Source organism: Nicotiana tabacum, chromosome 14 (genome assembly GCF_000715075.1).
Source record: "Nicotiana tabacum cultivar K326 chromosome 14, ASM71507v2, whole genome shotgun sequence".
In the NCBI taxonomy this organism is placed as follows: domain Eukaryota; kingdom Viridiplantae; phylum Streptophyta; class Magnoliopsida; order Solanales; family Solanaceae; genus Nicotiana; species Nicotiana tabacum.
In genome coordinates this window covers 93230679-93242071 of record NC_134093.1, presented here as the reverse complement: position 1 = coordinate 93242071, position 11393 = coordinate 93230679, and the positions used below count along the sequence as shown (strand labels likewise).

Here is an 11393-nt window from a genome sequence, read left to right as displayed (position 1 = left end):
TGACCTTATCTCTCCAATCTCCTTCTCCAATTTCCTGTAAATAGATAGAGGCATCAAGTTAATTGAGGCACCAGAATCACATAAAGACTTATCAAAATTTATAGTCCCTAATGAGCAAGGTATAGTAAAACTCCCTGGATCTACACACTTTTGTAGGAGTTTATTTTGGAATATAGCACTGCAATTCTCTATAAGCTTGACCACTGAGGTCTCCTCTATTTTCCTCTTCTTTGCCAGAATCTCTTTCATAAATTTGTCATAAGCAGGAATATGTGAGAGCACTTCTGCATATGGTAAGTTTACATGAACTTATTTTAGCACATCCAGAAATCTCTCAAACTGCTTGTCCAACTTTTCTCTGTACAACTTTTGAGGGAAAGGTAAAGCAGGCATATGCTCGCTCTTCTCAGGTTCCTCCCTTTTTGCTTTTTCTTCCTTCTTCTTCTTCTTAGTTTTTATTAGGCCTTTATACTTCTTGTCATCATCACTTTGCAGTAGCTCCACACTTTCTTTTGCAATTTTCACATCTTTTTAGATTGGGGTGGGATCCTTCAACACTTGCCCACTTCTCAAGGTCACAACATTCACTGTTTCTTTGGGATTTCTCTCAGTATCAGCGAGGAGCGTTACTGGAATCCTCTCAGACAATAGAGTGGATAGCTTCCCCACCCGTCTTTCCAAGTTTCGAAAACCAATACCTATTTTTTTGATAGATGCTCCATGTTCCCGTATAGCTGTGCTATGAGTTTCAAGCCTCTCATCAGTTTTCGGAGTGAATGCCTTCATGAGATCTTTTATGCCAGACTGAATGGGCTGTTGAGGCTAAAATTGCTGTCTCTTCTGATTTTGGAATGCGGGCTCTCCTTGTCCCTGGGGTGTAGAGTTATTTCGTTTCCATGCATTCGCGGTACCTCCAGGTGAACTCCATGAAAACCCGAGGTGCCTCTGACCCATTGCATTGAAATTGTAATTTTCCACAACATTCACTTTCTCAGTTGAGGCTTGACACTCATGAGTAGGGTGTCCTCTTCCACATATATCATAAGCTGTGTGAGGCTCACTCAGTATTGTAGACAAGGTCAGCTTCCTTATCTCTTTGGCCATGGCATCAAGCTGTACCTGCATAGATGTGTTAGCATCAACCTGGTGAACACCAGTTGATCTTCTTCTTTTATCTCTCTGAGAGGGCCACTGATTAGCATCTTCATATAACTCATCAAGAATTGTAACTATCTCCTCTGGAGTCTTCTTCATCAACTGGCCTCTAGCTGCATTGCTCAATGTTCTACGTAAGGCCGATGTCTATCTATCCCAAAAGTTTTGGAGTTGCATCCAGAGTTCAATTCCGCTATGTTGACACTTTCTAACAATCTCCTTAAACCTCTCTCATGCTTCAAAAATAATTTCATTCTATTTATGGCAGAAGTTATGGAGTTTTTGTCTGAATATGCCCGTCTTAGCTGAGGAGAAATATTTATCAAGGAATTTTCTGGTCATCTCCTCCCATGTTCTAATTTATCCTGTCGGTAAGCTTTGAAGCCACTGTTTTGTATCGTTTTGAGTGTGAAGGGGAATACCCTTAAGTACATTGCATCTCGTGACACACCATTGTATTGAAAGGTGATCATAATCTCCTCAAAGTGCATTAGATATGGGTTTAGATCTTTGTTTGGCTTCCCTCTGAAGACACAACAATTCTGAAGGGTTTGAAGCAACCCTTGCTTTAACTTGAAATTGTTTGCTGCAATTGGAGGTGGTCTAACACTTGATAAACCTTGATTGTAGATCGGTCTAGCATAATCGCCAAGTGGTCTCCCAAGCATGGGAGCTATATTTCCAAATTGGTCTGCATCTAAAGGTTGATTTTTAGCAATTTTATGACCCCTCTCTTCTTCGTAGATAAATTGTTCATCTCTCATAGTTGCTTCCTCGTCATCCCGTGCAGCTTGTTCTCGTCGTTGGGCTGCTTCTCTTGTAGCCAAATCCACATTATCATCACCATTTCGAACCATATCTTCTTTGGTTTAGGATTGCCCAACCTTTTCTAATGTCTCGGTGAGATTTCTTTCCTTCCTCAGCTGTCACAGTTATTTTTCAATTTTTGGCTTGTATGGTAGCACTTCCTTCACAGAAGCTCGAATCATGCACCAATCTAATCTGTAACCCGTGCACAATCCAAGAACACCAAACGTAAAAAGAGAAATAAAATAAAATACAAATTCCTGAATTAACACTACAAACTATTTCAAACAATATTGACTGCCAATCCCCGGCAACGGCGCCAAAATATGACAAGCGCAAAACACCACTTTAATTATGCTCGCTAGTCAAAGATAGTATAGTATAATACCGTATCCACAAGGATTGGAGTTAAACTGTATTTTCGTTGTTTCTAGCTTAATTGCTATCCAGGAGAATCAACAATTGAGGTTTTTATGATGAATGACTAAAATTAACTAAGAATCTAAAGTTATTGACTAATGACAATTGAAACAAAGGTAAGCAAGGAAGTTATCAATGGGAGAAAATAGGGGTTGATAGGATAGGTGCAAGATAATTGTTTGGAATCTAACTCTAGATAATTCACTTCTAATGTTCAAGTGAGTATCTCGAATTCACTTAATTATTAGTTCAAACGTTCAGAAAAAACTCCTCCCTCGATTAAGTTTTAACCTCACAAGATGGACCAATTTAAGCACATGAAGATATGCAAGAATGCGTAGTGGATTGTTCTTTAGGAGAACCTCTTTCGATTATCCTCCTAACTAGATTTAATCAGTAATTAAACTAGCCTTTTTCGATTAGTAAGAAGAATTAATGAACTCAACCAATAAGATAATGCAAAGATATCAGAAGTTATGCCTCTCTCGATTACATGAACAAGTGAATATAGATGCAACAATTAAATCATCCAAAAATGCTTCAATACATAAAACTAGAGTTATAATCCAAAAACAATCATCAATACACCAAATCCATCAAACCCTAAAGAGAACTACTCCATAGATATGGAGTAATTCATCACAAACATAAAAAAATGTATAGGAAAGCATAAATTCAAACCACACTCGGGTCTTGAGTAAGGAAGGAATAATGAAATCCTTGTGCTTTTGCTCTTCCCACTCCTCCTTAGCCTCCTTAGGTTTAATATGTGTCAAAAGTGCATGAAATAACGTTTTTCCATGTATTTATACCAAATAGGGTCGGGCCCAAACAAAATCACCTTCTCCTAGCCGAAATAGGAAATTTACTATGTAAAACTTGCACAGGCGCGCCGCATGGGGCGACGCGCCATGCGGGGCATTAGTGGCAAAATCCAGAGAGTTGATTCTGACAAGCAGCAGAGAAATGCACATGCGCGGCACCCCACGCACCGCGATAGTGGGGATTTCTCATAGTACGGATGTTACTTGCGTTTTGACGTCCAGACTTGGTCCTCGACTCCCGAACGTGATCCCGGCTTAATCCCTTGGACTTTTACTCAGACTTCAAAGCTCCAAATCACTCAAATAAATTCCATAACATCTACATAGCTCTGAATCACTCATACAAGGCATAAAACACATAATTAGTACAAAACACTATCAATTAAAGCTCATAAAAACTAAAGGGCAGTAAATTGGAGTGCAATAAGCGACTAAAATACGAGATTATAGCCTACCATCAACACCCCCACACTTAAACCATTTCTCGTCGTCGAGCAATCAAACTATACTTCACATAGAACACGGCCTTTTTTCAACAACTCTCATAACTCATCACACCATGAATATTTAAAACAGATTAAGTATCATACAGTAACATCATAGCCTTAAGATTTGACTCAAAAGCACCATGCATTATTTATAACCCGCTCACTTACTCTAACACAGAGGTCAAGGACATTACCTTTCCTTCATGAATCAAGTGCCCTCACACAATAATAGAGAGTAATTTCACACATAATAAAATTTAAGAACAATCAGGTACTCAAGATAGAAAGAATTCTCTCACTCTCAGAAACAACATTCATATGCCACAAAAGATGTACCATAAGCTTGCCCGTAGTGTACTACTCTACTAATTGAGCTCATTCAGTCAAGGATCAAGTAGGACTTTCATTGGTTGTAATGTAGGTTGTTGTACGGGTAGGATACATTTAGATATAAGAGTGACTACATGTCACGACCCAATTTCACCTATAGGTCGTGATGATGCCCAACACTACAGCTAGGCAAGCCAACTAATAAATTAAGCAAACATTGATAAAATTTAAAACCAAGAAAATATAAACCCAAACTCTACCGATGTGTGTGCCAAGACCTGGTGTCACAAGTGAATGAGTATCTAGTAGATTATACAAAACTCCAAATACTGTCTGAAATGAAATAGACAGAATGTAAATATAAGAAGAGACACTGGTAGCTGCAGAACGGCTCAGAAAGGCAGCTCACCACTATGCCTCGGGATGACGTGGGTATGTGATGATAGGTCCTCCACTAGTACCTGTCTCAGGTCCTGCACAAAAAGTGCAGCAAGTGTAGTATGAGTACGTAAACAACGTGTACCCAGTAAGTATCAAGCCTAATCTCGAAGTGGTAGAGACGAGATGGCCGACTTTGACACTCACTAAGGGTCAATAATAATAACTGAAATAAAACTAGGATATTTAAATCAGCATGATTTACAGAATTTAAAATAATTTATTTAATCAAAGGAAATAATCAAATTCCTTCAAATGTAACAATTCTCAATATATTAATTAAATTCCTTCAATTCAAATAAATTCCAATTTATCAATTAAATCTCATTTACAGGAGTAACAATTAATTCCTAAACAAGCAAGAATAATAATTCATTAAATTTCAAGGATTTTCCAATTTATTAATTAGCTTCACAAGCTGAAATAAATTATTAAAGTATCGTGTAATTATTATTATTAAGCACGATTTCTGCCGAGGACGTACGACCCGATCCAGAGTATCGTGTACACTGCCGAGAGACGTGCGGCGCGATCCGTAGATGCATCTATCCTGCCGAGTCGTTCAGCCCGCTCCACAAGAAAGGAGGACATTTTTTTATGTGCCTCTGGAAGGAGAGTATGTTTATTATAAGATAAATTTGGGAGGAGAATAATTTCTTTTAACAATTAATTGAATTAAACAAAAATTAAGCATATGAGATTTTCATTATTTAATATCTTTATCTAACAATTCACAATATATTCATATATATCAATTAATATTAATTAATCAAAGAATACAATTTACACAAGTAAGGCATGCTTTGAGTCCTAAACTACCCGGACTTTAGCATTAATAGTAGCTACGCACGGACTCTCGTCACCTCGTGCGTACGTAGCCCCCACAATTTAGCAACAATTGTTTAATCTTAATCACCTATGAGGTAATTTCCCCCTCACAAGATTAGACAAGAGACTTACCTCGTCTTGCTCCAATTTAATCCACTATAAGGCCTTTTCCACGATTATCCTACTCCGTCTGACTCGAATCTAGCCAAAATAATTCGATACAATCACTAAATATTATAGGAATCAATTCTATAAGAAAATACTACATTTTTAAGAAAAGATCCCGAAATTAATTAAAACTTCGCCCGTGGGGCCCACATCTCAGAATTCGATGAAAGTTATGAAATCTGAAAACCCATTCAATTACGAGTCCAACCATACCAGTTTCACTCAAATCCGACTGCGTATCGATACCGAAATCTCAAAATTTTGTTTCTATGAGATTTCTAAACTTTTCCAAATTTCAATCTCAAAACACTAATTAAATTGTGAAAACAATTATATATTTATGTTTATAGACCAAATCCATGTTAGAATCACTTACGCCAATGTTTTTCCCTTGAAAATCTGCCAAAAGTCGCCTCTGCTCAAGCTTAAGTACGTCAAAAATGGCAAATGGGACGAATGCCCTCTTTTTATAAAACTGCCCAGCAGCCCTTCGGAATTGGTCCTCGAAATGGGCCTCGATCGAGGCTTCGATCACAGGCTCAAGCCTAGACCTCGGTCATGGCCTAGATCAGGGCATCGAGGTTGGGCCTTCGATCAGGGCATCGAGCATGGGCCTTCGATCAGCGCATCGAGCATGGGTCTCGATCCTAGCCCTCGAGCCTTACCTTCGATCATGTCCTCGAGCTGGACCTTCGGTCGTGGCTTTGATACTGAGCCCCGTCCCTGCCTTCGACTCATGCCTCGATCGTGGGCTCGATATCTGGGTTCGATCTGGGGCTCGATCACAGCCCAAAATAAACAGCAGAAGGGAAATTTGCAGTAGCTTTCTAAGTCTAACTTTAGATCCGTTAACCCTCCGAAACTTACCTGATTCCCTCGGGACCTCAACCAAATATACCAACAAGTCCTAATATCATACGAATTTAGTCAAACCTCTAAATCACATCAAACAACGCTAAAACCATGAATCATACCCCAATTTAAGCTTAATGAAACTAAGAGTTTTTAACTTCTACATTCGATGTCGGAACCAATCAAATCAACTCCGATTGACCTTAAATTTTACATACAAGTCATAAATGATATAACGGAGCTATGAAAATTTTCGGAACATGATTCCGACTGCGGTATCAAAAAGTCAACTCATCGGTCAAACTTCCAAATTTAAATTCTTGTTTTTAGCCATTTAAGGCCTAATTTAACTACGGACTTCCAAATAAAATTCCGAACACGCTCCTAAGTCCAAAATCACCGTACAGAGCTGTTGGAATCATCAAAATTCTATTACGGGGTCATTTCCACATAATTAGATATCTGGTCACTATTCGAACTTAAACATTTTAATTTTTCTTCAAAATTCCATATCTCGGGCTAGGGACCTCGGAATTTGATTCCGGGCATACGCCCAAAGTCCCAAATCATGATACGGACCTATCGGAACTGTCAAAATACTGATCCGAGTCTATTTGCTCAAAATATTGACCAAAGTCAACTCAATTGAGTTTTAAAGCTCTAATCCACATTATAAATCCATTTTTCACATAAAGACTTTCCATGAAATTTTACGGATTGCGCACGCAAGTCGAAGAATGATAAATAGTACTTTTCGAGGTCTTAGAACACATAATTAATTATTTAATTTAAATATGACATTTTGGGTTATCACATTCTCCGCCTCTTAAACAAACGTTCGTCCTCGAACGGGTTTAGAATTATACCTGAAGTGCTGAATAAGTCTGGATATATGCTCCGGATGTTTTCCTTGGCCTCCCAAGTCGCTTCCTCGACTGGTTGGCCCCTCCACTGGACTTTTACTGCAGAAACCCTCTTGGACCTCAACTGGCGAACCTGTTTATCAACAATGGCAATTGGCTCCTCTTCATAACCCAAGCTCTTATCTAGCTGAACTGTGATGAAGTCTAACACATGTGATAGGTCGGCATGATACTTCCGGAGCATAGATACGTGGAAAATCAGATGAACTCCCGATAGGCTGGGAGGAAATGCAAGCTCATAAGCAACCTCCTCAACTCGTTTCAACACCTCGAATGGGCCTATAAACCTTGGGCTCAACTTGCCCTTCTTCCCGAATCTCATAATTCCCTTCATCGGTGAAACCTTCAAGAGAACTCTTTTGCCTACCAAAAATGATAAATCACGCGCTTTCTGATCCGCGTAACTCTTCTGCCTGGACTGTGCTGTACGAAGTCGCTCCTGAATCAACTTTACCTTTTCCAATGCATCCCTTACCAAATCAGTACCACATAACTTAGCCTCATCTGGCTCAAACCATCCGATAGGTGAACGACATCGCCGACCATATAAAGCCTCAAATGGAGCCATCTCGATGCTGGATTTATTATAATCAAACTCGGCCAAAGGCAGGAAACGATCCCACTGACCTCCAAAGTCGATCACACATTCCCTGAGCATATCCTCCAAAATCTGAATTGTCCGCTCTAACTGCCTGTCAGTATGCGGATGAAAGGCTGTGCTGAGCTCTACACGGGTCCCCAACTCACTCTGTACTGCTCTCTAGAAAAGTGATGTAAATTGAGGGCCTCTATCTGATATGATGGAAATTGGCACACCGTGCAACCGAACTATCTCCTAAATATAAATCTGGGCCAACCTCTCTGAAGTATACGTAGTCACAACAGGAATAAAATGTGCCGACTTGGTCAACTTGTCAACAATCACCCAAACTGCATTAAACTTCCTCAAGGTCCGCGGCAACCCAACTACAAAATCCATAGTAATTCGTTCCCATTTCCACTCTGGTATGGTCATCTGCTGAAGTAGGCAACCTGGCCTCTGGTGCTCATATTTAACTTGCTGGCAATTGAGACACCGAGCTACATACTCAACTATGTCCTTTTTCATTCGTCGCCACCAATAATGCTGCCTCAAGTCACGATACATCTTCGTAGCACCTGGATGAATAGAATATCGAGAACTGTGTGCCTCCTCTAGGATCTTTTTCCTCAGTTCATCCACATTAGGAACACACAGACGATCCTGGAGTCGTAGAACACCATCTGCTTTAATAGTAACTTCCTTGGCACCACCTCATAGTACCGTTTCACGAAGAACCACCAGGTGTGGGTCATCATACTGGCGAGCCTTGATCTGCTCAAATAGTTAAGATTGGGCTACAACATATGCAAGAACTCGGCTGGGCTCTGAAATATCCAGCCTCACAAGTTTGTTAGCCAAGGACTAAATAACTGAGGCTAATGGCCTTTCCTCTGCTGAAATGAAAGCCAAACTACCCATACTCTCCGCCTTTCTGCTCAAGGCATCTGCAACCACATTTGATTTGCCCGGATGATACAAGATAGTAATATCATAATCTTTTAGTAACTCCAGCCATCTGCGCTGTCTCAAATTTAGGTCCCTCTACTTGAACAAATATTGCAAACTGCGATGATCAGTGTAAACTTCACAAGACACCCCATAAAGATAATGCCTCTAAATCTTAAGAGCGTGAACAATTGCAGTTAACTCCAAATCATGTACCGGATAATTCTTTTCATGGGGCTTCAGCTGACGTGAAGCATATGCAATAACTTGCCCTTCCTGCATCAATACACAAACCAAGACAACACGCGAAGTGTCGCAATACACTGTATACATCCCCGAACTGGAAGGCAACACTAACACTGGTGCTGTAGTCAATGATGTCTTGAGCATCTGAAAGCTCACCTCACAATCATCGGACCATCAGAATGGAGCACCCTTCTAGGTTAATTTGGTCAAAGGTGCTGCAATAGATGAAAAACCTTCCACGAACTGACGATAATAACCTGCCAAACCCAGAAAACTCCTGATCTCCGTCATCGAAGTGGGACGATGCCAATTCTGAACTGCCTCAATCTTTTTGGGATCAACTTTAATACCTTCGCCCGATACGATATGTCCCAAAAATGCTACAGACTCTAGCCAAAACTCACATTTAGAGAACTTAGAATATAACTTTTGTTCCCGCAATGTCTGAAGCACTACTCTCATATGCTGCTCATGCTCCTCCTTACTGCGCGAATAGATTAATATGTCATCAATGAAGACAATGACAAAGTAGTTAATATATGGCCTGAATACCCTATTCATCAGATCCATAAACGCTACCGGGGCTTTAGTTAAACCGAAAGACATTACCAAAAACTCATAATGACCATATCTAGCACGGAAAGTAGTCTTTGGGACATCCGAATCCCGAATCTTCAACTGATGGTACCCCGACCTCAAGTCGATCTTAGAGAAAGCCCTAGCACCCTGCAACTGGTCAAATAGATCATCAATACGCGGCAACGGGTACTTGTTCTTAATAGTGACTTTGTTCAAATGGCGATAATCAATCCACATCCGCATTGTTCCATCCTTCTTTTTCACAAAAAATACTGGGGCACCCCAAGGTGATACACTGGGTCTGACAAACCCTTTGGCTAGTAACTCTTCAAGATGCTCTTTCAATTCTTTCGGAGCAATGCTATACGGTGGGATAGATATAGGTTGGGTATCTGAAGCCAAGTCAATACAGAAATCAATATCACGATCAGGTGGCATACCTGGAAGATCTGAAGGAAATACATCGGGGAACTCCCGAACTACAGGCACTGAATCAATAGCCGGAGTCTCTACAGTAGTATCCCGAACATAGGCTAGATAAGCCAAACAACCCTTCTCAACCATGTGTTGAGCCTTTATAAAAGAAATAACTTGATTAAATGAACTAACAGGCGAACCCTTCCATTCCAGCTTAGGCAATGCTGGAAGAGCCAAGGTAACAGTCTTGGCATGACAATCAAAAATAGCATGATATGGAGATAACCAGTCCATGCCCAGAATAATTTCAAAATCTGTCATCTCAAGCAATAGGAGATCTGCTCTAGTTTCATAACCACAGAATATAATAATACAGGACCGATACATCCGGTTCACAACAACAGAATCGCCCACATGAGTGGACACATAAATAGGAGTACTCAAGGACTCGCGAGAAACGCCCAAGAATGGAGCAAATAGAGATAACAAATATGAATACGTAGATCCTGGATCAAATAATACTGAGGAATCTTTGCCACAAATAGAAATAATACTTGTAATCACGGCATCTGAGGTCTCTCCATCTGGTCTAGCCGGAAAAGCATAGAACCGAGCTGGAGTGCCAACTGTCTGGCCTCCGCCTGGCTGACCTCCACCTCTAGGACGGCCCCTACCCACCTATCCTCCACCTTTGGGTGGTTGGACTACTGGTAGAGCAACTGGTCCGGTAAGCATAGGTTGTTGACCCTGCTGTACTGGTCTACCCCGAAGCCTGGGGAAAAGCCTCTACTTGTGACTGGGATCCCCGCACCCGTAACAACTCTCCGGTGCGATGGGCTGCTGACTAAGTGTCTGGCCCTGGGGACCTAAATACCCACGGAAAGAACCCTGAATAGCTGGTGGGCGATAAGAACTCTCCGGTATAGCACTGAAATAAGGTCGTACTGGAGCACCTCGAGGAGGTGGTGGTGCTGGATATGGGGTCTGCTGGACTATCCCCTCACGAACTAGTCCCTGCACCCGTACGGAGCACCTCTGAACTCTCCAAAGTACCTGAACCATTTATCTCTCATAATCTGCTCTCGGCTCTGCTGACGTACACCCTCAATCCTTCGGGCTATCTCCACAACTCGCTCATAAGAAGTACCCATCTCAACCTCTCGAGCCATAATGGCTTGAATACCAGTATGTAAACCGGCTACAAACCTTCGCACTCTCTCTGCCTCAGTAGGGAGTATCATTAGTGCATAGCGAGATAATTCAGAAAACCTCGCCTCATAATCAGTCACTGACATATGACCCTGCTGGAGCTGCTCAAACTGAAACCGCAACTCTTCCCTCTGGGAGGGTGGAATATACCTGTCCAAGAAGATACAGGTGAACCTGTCCC

General features: G+C 41.1%; 1 non-coding gene across 1 annotated transcript; it reads left to right on the top strand.

Moving 5' to 3' along the window:
• The first annotated feature begins 1342 nt into the window (after positions 1–1342).
• Positions 1343–1449, top strand: LOC142169306 (small nucleolar RNA R71). Its single transcript, XR_012699014.1, has one exon. It is a non-coding gene; the product is annotated as a small nucleolar RNA R71 (small nucleolar RNA).
• The last annotated feature ends 9944 nt before the right edge of the window (positions 1450–11393 follow it).